At 45.5% G+C, this 15,197-nt stretch overlaps 1 long non-coding RNA gene across 4 annotated transcripts in view; it reads right to left on the bottom strand.

Moving 5' to 3' along the window:
• The window catches only part of LOC309605460, a 78,441-nt gene that overhangs the window by 18,244 nt on the left and 45,000 nt on the right, over positions 1-15,197 (bottom strand). For 3 of the 4 annotated variants that reach the window (XR_014231362.1, XR_014231363.1, XR_014231364.1), the window contains exon 3: positions 12,570-12,603. The exons of the other annotated variant lie outside the window; for it this stretch is intronic. This is a non-coding gene — a long non-coding RNA (uncharacterized lncRNA). The remainder of the gene's footprint in view (positions 1-12,569; positions 12,604-15,197) is intronic. 4 annotated transcript variants of the gene reach the window in all.

Here is a 15,197-nt window from a genome sequence, read left to right on the forward strand (position 1 = left end):
ACATTCGGGGTGTATTTTACACCTATAGCACATCTCCACTTGGACCGACCACATTTCAAGCTCTCGAGAGCCACATGTGGCGAGTGGCTACAGCCAGCTCTACGGTCTCTGGAGGAGAGGGTATGGGGTCCATGGTACCAAAGCAAGAGCTTTGGGCCTCTCACCAAAAGTGTTGGTAGAAAAAGCTCGCATCAGCAAAATCTCCAGAAGCAGCCAAGCCTCTTTCTTTCTCCTTCCCTCAACCCCTGCCCTAGGCTACTTTAGGCTCTGGGATCTCCCTTGGGTGCTGTGGCTTCCTGCTCCTTTCAGGGCTCTTCCACTTGGAGGCGTCCCCCTCCGTGACACTCGTGTGACCCACTAGGGACCCAGACTCTCTGCAGTGGAGAATGTCCAAGGTCAGCCCCCTCCATCAAGGGCAGGAACGCGGGAGAACAGACCCTCTCTCCCAGCAGCCCTGGGAAGAGAATGCACACATGGGTTCCTCTTCTTCAGGGAGAGCAACTGCGCGCCCAGCCCAAGGAATGGGGGATGGGAGGGTGAAACAGGCCCTTCAGCTGGAATTTCTGTTCATGCTTCTTTCCAGGAAAAAAAAAAAAATTCTGGAGCAATTTTGGCTTTCCTCTCTTACAAGTCAGGACAGTTGACCCGTTCCCAGCGTGAAGTTTTCTGGACTTCAGCCCCGCTTCTTATAAAGCTCTTCCCCCAAAGACTCTGCAATATGGTCCTGTTTTGCATTCGCAGCTTGCTTCAGCTTGTGTCCAGGCTACCCAGTCCCTAGGCCTCTCACTCGCTGACTGTATTTTTATCACCCTCCCCTCAACTCCACAGGCTTATTTCTGCCTTTTCCTTTGCCCCTTCAGGCTCTGCTGTGGTTTTTGATGATTTCCCCTTTGTTTAATCATCCTGGTGAAATTGGACTCAAAATAGAAAACGAGAGAGTGCTGACATGGATGGAAAATAGACCCGCTAGAACAACTTCAAGTAACAACATGCTAATCGCTGTCCTCTAAGTATCGCCAGCTCACACACTTATGGACATGGTGTCACCTCACAAACCAGGGGCAGCCCTTTCACTCCTCGGACAGCACACGTGTGTTAGGGTTCTACGAGGGACAAGGTTCTATTGCGCCAGGCTCTGGGGGAGACAGAAGTGGGTAGGCTGTCAAGGCTTCTGCCCCAGAGGACCTTGTACGGAATAAAGACGATGCCTGCCCCGACCTCAAAGCTTTCAACTAAGCTGTCAGGAGGCAGGGGTCTCATGGAAGAGGGGCACTTGAACTGGGACTTGAAGGATGGAAGGATTTTAAAAGGCAGAAACAGCAAGGAACTGCCTATTTTGCCACCGGAGGAAAGGAAATGTAGAGGCAGGGAGTGGGAGAGACACACCCATTTGGCAAAGCAACTGGCTTTTGCCTGATTGGTCTCTGCTGGTGCTGGACAGATGGCTCAAAGTTTTCGATATTATCCCTGAATGGAAGGGATATGCCAACTTCCATGCCCAGGGCTCCTGTCCATGTTTCCAACACTAGGGCTTTATGGCTCTGAGAGCATCCGAATGAGACAGTTGAGGGAGGAAAGCCTGAAGAACAGAGGGTTGCCCTGGAATCCTCGCAGCCGAGCTGCCATCACCATGGGCGCTTCTGCAGCCTGCGGGCCACTTAGATGAGATGAAAACCTTGAGCTCAGGTGGCTTGAATTACTGAGCTGAGGCCTCCCTGGAATTGTCCCAAGGCCACTGCCCCATGGTCTGTCCTCTTCAGTGTGAGGGGCAACCCTCCTTGTAGTGGATGGTTGAAGATTATTTTCTCTTTTACAAAAACAGAATTAGAGAGAGAGAGAGAGAAAAGAAGATGTCTCCAACCTCCCCACCTCAAGAAAGTAATTCCTGCTATTTAGGGAACCAATTGATGGGGAAAGTCTGAAAGAGCTTCACAAATCACACAAATTCAGTGCTGGGTTTATTTTTACCTCTTCTGGAACCATCTCCCCAAGCTCAACTCAGGTATCCAAGAGAGATCATGCCTGGTCCCCATTTTAGTGGTACCCTGCACATGTTCCATCACACCACCTAGGTTTGACTCTTTTTTTTTTCCACAGCATTGATCACTATCTGAAATTCTCTTGTTCATTCACTTGGATTCTAGTTGATCGCTGGTCTCTTACCCCGCCCCCAACCAGACTGTGTCCCCAGAAGAGCAGGATCTGTCATGGCACTGCAGTATCCCCCGTGTTTTGCAACAGTGTTAGCTTGAAGTGGGCACTCGATAAATATTTGTGGAAGTCCACAGAGGGCCGAATATTAGTATCCAACAAACTTACAAATGCACATGCCCTCAACTCACAGTGACTGAAAAATGAGATCAGGAGGGTGAATCTATTTTCCTTAAAGGAACCAAGAGAATCTCGGCACCTCAATCATCAAAATAATTCATTACACCACTGTTTAGAATAACAAAAGACTGGAAGAACATAAATGTCTACTTCGTCATACAATAAGGATGTCACGCATACCTATGAAAGAACAATGACGCTCTTTGTGAACTAATATAGAAAGATTTCCTGAATCTAATCTTTTTTTTAAAATTATAGCTTGATTTACAATGTTGTGATAGTTTCAGGTGTACAGCAAAGTGATTCAGACATACATACATATATTCTTTTTCAGATTCTTTTCCATTATAGGTTATTACAGGATATTGAGTATCATTCCCCGTGCAATACAGTAGGTCCTTGTTGTTTATCTATTTTATATATAGTAGTGTGTATCTGTTAATCCCAAACTTCTAATTTATCCTTCCCCCTCCTTTACCCTTTGGTAACCATAAGTTGTTTTCTATGTCTGTGAGTCTATTTCTGTTTTGTAAATAAGTTCATTTGTATCTTTTTTTTGTAGATTCCACATATACGCAACATCATATGATATTTGTCTTTCTCTGTCTGATTTACTTCACTTAGTATGATAATCTCTAGGTCCGTCCATGTTGCTGCAAATGGCATTGTTTCATTCCTCTTTATGGCTGAGTAATACTCAATTGTAAATATATACCACATCTTCTTTATCCATTCATCTCTCGATGGACATTTAGGTTGCTTCCACGTCTTGGCTATTGCAAATAATGCTGCCATGAACATTGGGGTACATGTATCTTTTCGAATTAGAGTTTTCATCTTTTCCTGGATCTACTCTTAAGTGAAAAAGCAAAGTACAGGACAGTGTTAAAGTATGCTGTTAATGGTGGAAAAAAAAAAAAAAGAGAGGGAATGTATTTGTATTTGCTTGTTTATACAAACAATATTTCTACCAGTTATCAAAAAACTATTCAGTAGTTATAAGGACAATCTACAGGGAGGGGAACTGGATTACTTGGGAGCAGGGAAGTTTTTGTAACTTTTGAGTTTTGAACCATAAGAATGTGTTACCTTTTCAAAACTAAAATTCCTTAAATCCACAACTATATTTATTTAAAATATATATTGATTGAATAAATTGATGAATGTAGTTCAGTTTCTCTTGGTGGCTTTCAGGAAATGTAAGCCAGTGTCCCTCCCATTTTCATTCACAGGCACAACCCTGGGCCTACCCTCACTCTTCCCCTCCCTACCTCTCCCCTCCACTAAAATAAAGCCAAATTCCTGAAGGTTGGGCCCCTGCAGGAGCTGTCTCACTTGCTCACTCCAGGTGTGTGAAGGACAGGTAAACAGTGGCATGTGGTGGCAACCGAAATTCCCTCTATACCAGTGTGTTCGTGTAAACAGAATAAAAGGATGTCATCATGTTTACCTTCTAGGGAGTTTTACAAAAACAACTTTCCTGCTTCCTTAAACTACTAGATAAGAGCAAATAAACTTGGCTCTGCTCTGAGTCAACTGGCTTAGTTGAAACCATAGAGTCTGGGGGAAATTTGGGGTAGAGAAGTGGCAGCAGCCTCTTGTATACCTGGTGTATCCTGCCTGCTGAGAGAGAGAGTCCTGTCTGGACTCAGTATCATTCTTGAGCTGATGGAAAAAGGGTTTCTTAGAAGCCACAGTATCCGGAAAGATCAGGGCCAGCTCAGAGAATCCAAACTAATCTCCTGGACTGCCTCTGAAGGCAGCAAGCAAGGCCAACTTGGTGGGTGTTCAACCCACACTTAGAAGGAGCCCTGCACTTGGTTTAATGTTCTGCTGTCACCATCTTGAAATTCTTAATAATTTTTTAAGAAGCAGCCCACCTATTCATTTTGTACTGGAGCCCCCAAATTATTTAGTCAGTCCTGCAGGAAGTGTCACAAAAATCCTTGTCATCTTAGGTGTTCTAGTTTATTGTTTGTTGTGAAATATATAGTGTCTGTTCTCATTTGCCAGTATACCTGGGTTTATCAGATCCTTTCCTGAAAGCCATTTTAGGAGAGCTTGAGGGTCCAGGTACTTGCAAAGGTGGACATGCAGGAGGGGAAGGGCATGGTCAAGATCAGGGGACAGGGTAGGCCACTCCAACAACTTGAGTACAGCCAGACACTGCCAGCATTTCTTTTTATTCCTGGCTCTCACAGGGTACCTAGAATTACTGGTTCACAGTGTAGCTCATCTGAAGAAAATCTTCTGAAGAAGACACAGGGGCAAGGCCTCTAATTTTTGCATTTGTCCTTTCATTCTAGAAATATTTATTGAGCAAATAGGTGCTAGACATACAATAGGAAGGCATTTTCCCTGCCCTCATGAGCTTACAGTGTAGTGGAGCTAGGCAATAAGCAACTAAATGAACACAGTGATAAATATGAATTGCAGTAAGTGCTACAGAGGAAACATAATGCCAAGAGAGAATAACTGGTGGGAAATGAGGAGGGGTAAAGGGACTAGGATAGGGTCATTAGAAGAGGCCTCTCTGAAAATGTGACCCTTTGGCTGAGACCTGAAAGATGAACAGAAGCAGCTATGTGTGAAGAAAGGAGAAATGGCAGACCAGGCAGAGGAACAGCCTGGGAAAGGACATTGGGATATTGGCATGTGCGGGAACCTGGCCTGTACATGAACTGGACAAAGGCCAGAGAACAAGGGGGAGAGTTCAGCGAGAGGGGGCTGGGGCTGGAGAGGTGGGCACAGGCCTGTTCCTGCAGGACTCGATAGAATCCACTGGGGAGCTTGGCTTTCATTCCAAATGCAACAGGTAGTCTTTGAAGACTTGTAAGAGAGATAGTAATGCCATCAGATTTGCATTTTGGCAAGCTTACTCTGGCCTGATATATGACCCCCTTCACTGGAATGAGTGTCTCAGGAGTGTTAGTGGTGAGAATGTGGGGAAAATCAGTGTAAATGAAGTATACTTTAAAGGGGGAATAGACGAGATTTGATGATGGATTTGGGGAGGGGGGTAAAAGAGAAAGAGCGATGTCAAGGATCCTGACCCATAGGTATCTTGCATGGGAGGCTCAATGGCTGCATGTGACATTTACAGAATTAGGAGAAAACAGATTTTGGAGGTGAAGACCAAGATTAAGAAACCGATTCTGAACATATGAATTTGAGATGACTGTGAGATACAGAGTGGAAATGCCTAACCCCTCCCCACTAGACACGTGAGAGGGAGGCTTCTGTCCAAAGGCCCGCTCAGAGGGACAGGAAGGTCAGAAGAGAAGGGCGGAGCCGGGCTTCCTACTCCCTGTGAGCCACTGGGTCCTGGTCCCCACACTGAAACTCCAGGACAGACTCTCCCTGCAAGATTTGGAATCATCAGTGGCCTCTCCCTCCTACCCCCACTCCACCCTCCCAGTTGCCTCAGTTTACCACCTGATATGGCACTCATGCTCAGAATAACAAGGTTTAGGACAAATGCTCTGTAAGCAGCAGACGTGTGCCTTGTGGGAGGGCTCATGCTCACTGAATGTGGGCACTAACTTTTTCTCAGAGCAGAGTCCCTGAATCACACTGGCCTGGGAGGCAGGAGCCCTGGGTGGGTAGGCCCTCCAACTACACAATGCTTGAGGGCTTACAAAGCACTTTCACATCCACTGTCTTATTCTCTCAACAACCTTTGAGACCAGGTGGGGATTATCATTAACACCACCTTATATTAGGAGGTTCAGAGAGGTTAATCTAATTTGCCTAGGTCACACAGGTAATTGAGAAGTCAGTCCGTCTGATGCCAAGACTGAGGCTCTTTCTAGCAAGCTGTGTCATTTCATGGCATGGACTGCCCATGTTTAGAGAAAGCTGCCTTCATTTCTGAGATACTGAAAGGCACTGGGAGGGCCCCACTGCCTAAGACACTGCCCAGAACCACAGCCTATTAGAGTTGCAAGCACCCATAGGGATCCTATCCAGTCTCCTAATTTTACAGCTGACAGGAAAAGAGACTCAACAGAGGGAAGGAAGTTCGTGGCAGAAGAGGACTAAAACCCAAATCTCTAGCCTAGATCTCTTTCCACTTCACTCAAGGCTTCCAGGGTTTGGCACCCTTCCATCTACGGAAGAGTCAGCCCTTGTGCTAGGAGAACTTTGTGGGAAAGAAGAGTAACCAGAACTAAAAGGTAAAAGGTTGCTTGGCAACTAGAAATGTGGGCATGTGTGGCACCTGGCATCCATTTACCCTTCTTTCTTGTGTCCTCATCCCCAGGCTTCCTCCAGGGGGACCACTCCCAACCCCTCTTCAGGTTCTGCACCTGGGTGGAATTCATTTCCACGAGTCCATTTCACTTCCTGCTTTAGGAGTAGGCATGTGACTCAGGTCTGGCCAATCAGAGCATCACATTTCTCTGTCCACAGTGATTGGCTCAGGAATAAACATGTGACCTAAGCTCAGCCACTCACACTCTCTCCCTCAGGACCCTCAGTCTTAAGAAGACTGCCTCATGGACAGAAGAAATGCCTGGGGTTATTTGTTTTTGCTGCTGCAGCCTGTGCTTTCTAACCTAAATCTTTTTTTTTAATAAATAAATAAATTTATTTATTTATTTATTTAATATTTGGCTGCGTTGGGTCTTCGTTGCTGCATGCAGGCTTTCTCTAGTTGAGGCGAGCAGGGACTACTTTTCATTGCGGTGCGCGGGCTTCCCATTGCGGTGGCTTCTCGTTGCGGAGCACGGGCTCTAGGCGCGCAAGCTTCAATAGTTGTGGCACAGGTTTCAGTAGTTGTGGCTCGCGGGCTCTAGAGCGCAGGCTCAGGAGTTGTGGCGCACGGGCTTAGTTGCTCCGTGGCATGTGGGATCTTCCCGGACCAGGGCTCAATCCTGTGTCCCCTGCACTGGCAGGCGGATTCTTACCCACTGCGCCACCAGGGAAGTCCCTAATCTAAATCTTTAACCTTCCCGACAATTCATCCCAACTGAAGACCTCTCAGCAACCCTTTTAAGAGGGTAGTTAGGAAATCAAGTGATAATATCATTTCTTGTATCTCCTGACAAGAATGTTTTACTGAGGTGTAGCAGCTTTGCTCCTGAGTATTTACTTGGAAAATGAGACTTAGTGCAAGAAAATTCAGCTAACACAAAACCTTTTAATGATTCCTTTAAGTCAGTGACTCTCTATACGTGGTCCCCAGATCATCATCATCAGTGTCACCTGGAAACTTGCTAGAAATGCTGAGCCACAGGTCACACCCAGATTTACTGGATTAGGAACTCTGGGAGAGAGGCCAGCAGTCTGGGTTTTCAGAGGTTCTCTCTGATGCCCACTAGAGCTTGAGAACTACTGCTTTAAACCATTGAGCTCAGTCCCATATGGGTTTACTAAAACATTCAGGTATGAAGAAAAAAGATGCTTTAAAGTTGTGTCTCATTTCAGACCAAACTTTACAGGATCATTTTATGTTAATCTAAGGAGTTGGAGACATCAGACTTAAGTTCTAATCCTCTCTGAGCTATTTGCTGGTTGTGTGAATTTGGGCAAATGCTGTCACGCCTGAAGCCTCAGTTTTCTCATCTGAAAAACTTGGAATAATAACAACTCCTTTATAGGTTACTGTGGACATTAAATAAGATAATGACTATAAAACTGCTAGCATATAACAAGCTCTGGATAAATTTCAGCTCATTGTTATCATGTTTATGGAATTAAGGCTACTAATTACTTATTTAAAAGCACTGACTCCCTTTCACTATCCCATGGTGGGTGAGAACACATTTCCCATGTGTCTGAAACTGATGTCTAGCACACAGAATGGAACCAGAAGACCTATGCCTTAGGCCTGGCACTGCCAATAATTTACCATATGACATGCAGTGAGCCAGCTTCTATCTCTGAACCTCAGTTTCCCCATGTGTTAAATAAGTTGGTTGGGACCAGATGGGCTGTGAGGTCCTTCTGGGCTCAGGCACTCTGAAATTCTAAGTCTCAAGCCTGGAACAGAGTTGTTTTATTTGGTCATAGGAAACATAGTCTTCAGAGCCAAAATGCATCTGGAAGCAGCTATTTCTTAGGATATGTGAAAAGAGAACCACCCCCTAAAAGTGGGCATTAGAGGGAGGCAAATCTTCCCACACAGCAAACGTCTCTATAGATTTACCCACTTGTCTTGGGGATGACCCCATCCCCTGGGCTGTACCACCAAGGAGCTACCTCCTCACTCAGCCAGGAGAAAGAGTTTCCCTTTCTCTGTCTACTGGTGATTGCTTCATTGCTTGGCTTGAGTTGAGTATTCAGAAACTCTGGCCAAAGGCCCTCCCAAAACAGAAAACAGAGTGACCACCAGCCCTTAAACCTGCCAACAAGAACAAGAAGTTCAATCTCTGCTGGGTTTTAAGCCAGGCTCCAGTACATCTCACAAAGTCCCTGCTCTGCTTAAGCCAAAACGGCAGGGCATCAAATCACCCCCATTTCATTTTTCTCTTTTTGCTTATCTACATTTTCTATGTTTGTCCCCCTAAGCTGGATGTTTATCATTTCTGTTTAATCCTCAAAGCAGTAACTTCAAATGGAGACTCGCATCAAGCCCAGTAATGGTTTTCCTTGGTGATAACAGTACAGTGCATGGGGGGGGGGGACCCCATTCTAATACCAGGGCAGTGGATGTCCTGGGAAAGTCACTTAGCATCCCAGGGTCTGCTTTTCACTGTTGTAAAAGTAAGGGGAAGTTGGACCAGTTCTTCACCTACACTACTTCCCAAGACTGTACCAAGCACCACTCAAGGTTTGGTAGCTGGTGAAAATACCGTGCAAAGTCCTGAGTCTGATTCTGCCCCCTCCACACCACAGGCCATTGCCTGGTTTGGGGCAGCTGTTTATGGATGTGAGTAAATAGGGAAAATGTGGATTGACTGATGCAAATCCATTAACAGTACAACCCTGATGTCCTGCTAAGGGATGGGGCGTGAATGGGGAGGTCTTGGAAGGCTTCACATACTTCCCCAGACTCCCAACTCATAAAGGACAAATTGGGAAGACAGTGGCAGAGCCCTGGATTCACCCATCTCCTCTATATTTCAGATAAGGAAACTGAGGTCCAAACTGGAGAAGCGAGCCCTTAAGGCCACACAGAGAGTAGGTGACCAAATACTGAGCCAGCAACAGCCTCTGACTCTGCTTTTATGTTATGAAAGCTAGTGGGTCCAAGGAAATTTTTTTACTACTAAATTGGTAGATTAGATGCACCCTTCAGCACTGCAGATTGGGATGCTCGTCAAAGCTGAAGAACACCCTCTGGCACCCCTACCCCCTCACAAGTAACAATAGAACACCCTCTGGCACCCCTACCCCCTCACAAGCACCCTTCAGCACTGCAGATTGGGATGCTCGTCAAAGCTGAAGAACACCCTCTGGCACCCCTACCCCCTCACAAGTAACAATAGAGGCCGTCCTGACCACGGCTGCATTTTTCCCAGGCTGTCTCAGACAAAGGGCTGGCCTGGCCTGGCCTTGTTATCTCTTGGTCTTAATCAGCTCCACTCCATTTTCTGTCATGGTTTATCCACAAAAGACTCTTTGGCTGCCCAACAGGAAAGCCAAGCCAAGGTCCCAGAGTTAGTATGAAGGCCAAGCTGGGACTGGTTTGATGAGAGAAAAATACAATGAGTGTGCTAGGCCTGCAGCCTGCAGAACCTTCAGGAATCCACATCTCTGCACAAAGAGGCAGCTCGGGGTAGTGAAAAGAGCCGGCAGACAGGCCTGGGTTCAGATTCCAGCTACTTCCCAGCAGCATGACTTTGAATAAGATATTCAGCCTTCTGAGCCTCACTTTCCCCATCTGTAAAATAGGGATGATACCACTGGCCCCACAAGCTGTTGGACTGTGTATGTAACATCTCTAGCTCCGGGCCTGGAAGAAGGGGCTCTGAGTATGTTTGCTTTCCTGATGCTCAAATTATATAGAGTTGTGCTAGTGAAGAATTAGAGGTTCAGCCCTGACCTGTGGGCGGGCATGGCGTGACCGGCAGAGCCCATGCATTGGGTTTGAGGATCTCTGATGTTCACCAGCTGCGGCAAATCCCTCCTCTTCTCTAAGATTCAATTTCCTAGTCTCTCAGTGGGAAGCTTAATGCCTTTCCTGCACCCAAGCTTATGGTTATGAATGTGCTTCATATACTATAAAAAATGCCAGTGTTTTATCTCTTCTCGTTAGCACATACCGGTATGTAATCAAATCCTCCTGAGACCTTGGGCAAGTCATTAAACCTCTCTGGGTATATCAGTCAGGGTCCCAGCAGGCAACAGATGGCACATCCAAACTGGGTAATTTTATTAGAGCATCATAACAGGGCTACTTACAAAGACATGTGCACAAATGGATAGTGGGTATCTCAGGGCTAGTGACCTCAAGGAGCCCTTACTACCGCTAGGCCGTGAAGGAGCAAAGGAGAAGCGGTCACTAGGACCAGAGAGGGCAGCTGTATTGAGAGGCCACCTGTTAGGATGCTGTGGCCATCAGAGGAGGGATGCAGCCCATCCAGAGTGCCCTAGCAGGGGAGGGAGTTAAGGAAACAATACCCTTACCTTGATCTCCTCCTGCCGTCCCATCTCCTGTGTGTGCTTCCCTTTGGTCTAATCAAACTAGAGGCCAGAGAATAAGGGGGCCCAGTGATACAGTACATCCAGGGTAGCCTCCCAGGATATAGCACAGAGTGGAAAAGGGTGAAGAGAAGGGCTGGAGGGGCATTTGGCAGGTATCCAGCACATTGGGCATCAATGTCTTTCACAGTTTTTTATTTTTATTTATTTATTTATTTTGGGCCACGCCGCGCAGCTTGTGGGATCTTAGTTCCCTGACCAGGGATCAAACCCGGGCCCTCATCAGTGAGAGCACAGAGTCCTAACCACTGGACTGCCAGGGAATTCCCTTCTTCCACAGTTAAAGGAAGGTATTGAAGGAGATGACCTCTCCTTCTATCTCACCCTCTGATAGATTCTCAGCACTTTTTCTAAGCTTCAGATCCAGATCTAGAAGGGTTAGACCCTAGGAGGGAATCCAAGCTCTCTCCTAGGGAGATCTTTAGTCTTCCCAATTAATCAAGAACAATGGCATCCTTTTCTGGCAGCCCCAAATTTAAATTATCGCCTTTGAGGCCCATACTCAAAGTAGAGGGCAAGCCAGCCACAGAGGGAGTCATTCTTTGGATTACTATGTTTTCATATTTATTTTTCTCTTTTAACCAAAGTGAGCCAGGTGCATGTCTCAAATACTAAACAGATGCCCTCTGCTTTCATTCATTGGAAAAACTATAATGCAGTAAGGTGTCTTTAGGCCTTATCTTTAGAAATAATAAATTGCATACAAGTGAACAAACTGGAGCAATCTAAGTTTTTTCCAGCACCTTCTAGCTGACAGTCAGTGTGGCTCCCAGGGGAGAAATCAAAGAGCTGAGTAATCTTGAAGCGACAACAGTTCCCAAATCCCCTTTCACTCCATCCCATTCCAGATGGGTGATATAAATCATGTGCCTATAAAAGAAAAGATAAGAGAGATCTTCCCAGGGAATCTCAGCACAAGCAATCTGGGGCAATAGTTAAACCCCTGGGCTCTAGAATCCTTAAAGCTCAGGTTCAAGTCCTTGCTCTGTCACTTACTACTTGTCTTTGTGACCTTGGACAAGTGACCTAAGCTTCAGTCTCCTCATCAGTCCATTTGACAGATTATGCTCATTTAGAACAATAATAATGCTTTATCTACCTCATAGGGTTATTTCAAGAATTGAACGAAATAATACAAACACTTAGCACACAGTAAGCATTCAATAAATAGTGGTGGAGGGGAAATGGGGAGCTGCTGACAGACCAATGACGCTGGATCCATAATAGTGGCTCTCCCCTGGCCACGGGACTTCGGCTATGCTTCTGCTATGGCCCTAATCACTTTCCCTTGCATTGTAGCCATCCATATTACCCCCCTGCTCTAGAGGTGTCAATCACAGTGCTTGCCACACCCATAGCCCCTTGCCATGGAGCGCCACGCTTCCTCCACTATTATAAATCAGAGATAGTTTTTAGCTCCTTAAGCAAATCATCATAATAAAATACTGTATTTTATTTAGTCCACTGTTATAGAATACAGGGCAAAGAAAGGCCATCCCAATTCTGTAATGCAGATGGTACTAGAATCTACTGATTTAACCATAAAAGCTATAGGAAACCTATCAAACAAGCTGTGACAACACAAATAGTACCTGTGGAAGGGCAGCCTGTAAACGCAAAGCATACCTAGAACAAAAGAAAAGGAGGGAGCATTGAAACATATTTACCTTTTATTTGTTATTTTTAATATTTTTATTTATTTTACCTTTTATTTGTTAGGAACTGGCAAGGAGTTTTCCTATGAGATGGTGAGGTAGGACTACCACCCCAGGAAGCAGCTTCATCCTTCTTTTTTTTTTTTTTTTTTTTTTTTTACAGTTAAGTAAACTGCAGCTCGGACAGGGTGATTTACCAGGGTCACACAGCTAGTTAGAGAAAAATTTCAAATCTCAACAAACTGATTTGTATGTTTTATGCCACCCCTTTCAAAAATATTTTGCTAGCACTGTCTATAAATATCTCCTGAAGTATGCTGGTGACCCAACTCCACAAGGTATTTTTCAATGTTGTAAAATTTTATCATGATCCATTTGCATTGTGAAAAAAGTCATACCTAAGAAGACCCTAATCTAATCATCTAATCTGTTGTCTAATCTTTTACATCCATCTTTTATGGTGATAAACTACTGCCCTGGAGGAGCCATCCAAAAAGTTTAGGAATGGCGCTCTTCCAGCCTTGGCTTGTGTGTAGGCGCCCTCCTTCGCTCATGCAGCCTTTAGAAAGTGACAAGATCTCACTCTGAACACTGGAATCTGTGTTCCTATTTTTCTGCACCTTTCTCCTCTTTCCAGCCCCACTGCACCTGCTCTAGTTCAACTCTTTAAATTATTACAATAAACTCTCAATGGTCTCCCCACCTGCAGCTCCTCTCCATTTCAATCTATTTTGCACACACTGCTGATTAATTTATCCACAACCCCACTCATATCACAGTAGCTTCCTATTGCCTATAGAAAAAAAAAAAAGCCTCATATTCCCCATTCAAGACCTCAGTGATCTCTTTCCAATCTTAACATCCCTGCTCCAGCGCTCCCAGTGAATTGCATTTTTCACTATTGCCCTCTACTCTCCTTATGTTCCCAAAATGATGTGTCCAAGACCCAGTTCCTCTCTCTGTCTGTCTCTGTCTCTGTCTCTTTCTCACTCTCTCTCTTTCTATTTATCTATCTCTATCTCCCAGCTCTACTTCCTCAGTGAGTGTTCTGTTCTCAGAAGTCTCTCCCCTTGTTCCTGTAAGATAACTGCCAGTGGATTCGAAGACCACGTGCTTCCACGTCAAATTCAGTGGAGAAGAGGAATGCCTGTTTCCTGGTAGATCTCATTGTCTGTGACTGGCCTGACCTTTGTCATACCCCCAGCCTTTAATCAATGCTTGTGGCCAGACGGTGGTATAAGTTCATTGTAGGAACTCCCTGAAGTTCCTAGTCATGAGGTTTGGGTAAGACTGACCCCTGCCTTCAAGTCCAGGGATGAGCCCTGACTGACTTGGTTGTGGATAAATTAATCAGTAATGTGCGCAAAATAGATTGAATTGGAGAGGGGCTGCAGGTGGGGAGACCATTGAGAGTTTATTGTAATAATCTAAAGAGTTGAACTAGATGCTCTGGAGGTCCTTTCTTCCATGGAGCTTTCCCCTACTCCCCTAGCTAGAAAGCAGCTTCCTTCTCCTCTGAACTTGCAAAGCTCTTTATCCACATTTCTTTTATCGCAGTTACCACTGTCTACCTTGCATTCAAGCTCTCTAGCTTATCTCTGTGTCCTGGGCATCAATCACGGTGCATATCACATCCACAGTCTCCTATGAGGAACGGCCCTGTCTACAGTCCCTGGCTAAGCAGCCAGCCCTGAGTTACTTTATGTTACCATGTCCACCCTGTCTCCCTGTTGGCCATGCTGATTGGACCTGGGTTGGGCAACTGACCGACAGGCAGGCAACCATAGGCTAGCCAGCAGCTTCTGAGGGTCTGAAGTGAGCAGTTCTACCCAGAGACCTCAGTAATTAGCCTTACAGCCCTGAGTGAACTACAGGGATGTGCGGGCAGAATCTCTGTGTAAGCAGAAGCCAGAAAGCAGGGAGAAAACACAGCGAGTGGAGAATGAAGACTATAATCCTCAGGAATAAGGCAGTGGAGACTCAGAGAACCTGACTAATCTTCCCAGCAAGTAGTCTAGTTCTAAAGCCTTCTCTCCCAACCAGTACACCACCCTCTCAACTTGCTACCCAAAGCAACTGCATCATATTCGATGCAGACAAACCCTTATTATACAAGCTAACAGATGGAAATGTTAAAAGGAAAAGAACAAAAGGGTCATTCGTGGTGGCTCTTTTCTCTGGGATGGTCACCCAGGGCCTCTTCCTGCCCGTTAGTCTTTTGGTCACTTCTTTTAAGATTGTCCAGGAACCTTTCCCCCACATCATACCCTGATCAGGAACGTTTTTCATCTTCATTGACCCTACCTATCATGGGCAGAAGGCAAAGCCCTGGAAGAAGTTCATTGTCATAGCTCCCTTCGGGGGAGGCTACCCAGCCAGCAAGAACGCCCCCAGTTCTCAGAATGTTTCTCCACTCCCACCCAAGACTGGATCCCAGCAGCACTGCATTAGGTACTTTTGTTTACATTGATCCATCTTATTCTCACAATAACCTTGAGATGTAAAACTGAGATTAAGTAAACCATTCAAGGCCACGAATCTCGAACATGCTATCATCGTGATCTT

This window comes from Balaenoptera borealis (genome assembly GCF_965194805.1).
Source record: "Balaenoptera borealis genome assembly, chromosome: 11".
Classification (NCBI taxonomy): domain Eukaryota; kingdom Metazoa; phylum Chordata; class Mammalia; order Artiodactyla; family Balaenopteridae; genus Balaenoptera; species Balaenoptera borealis.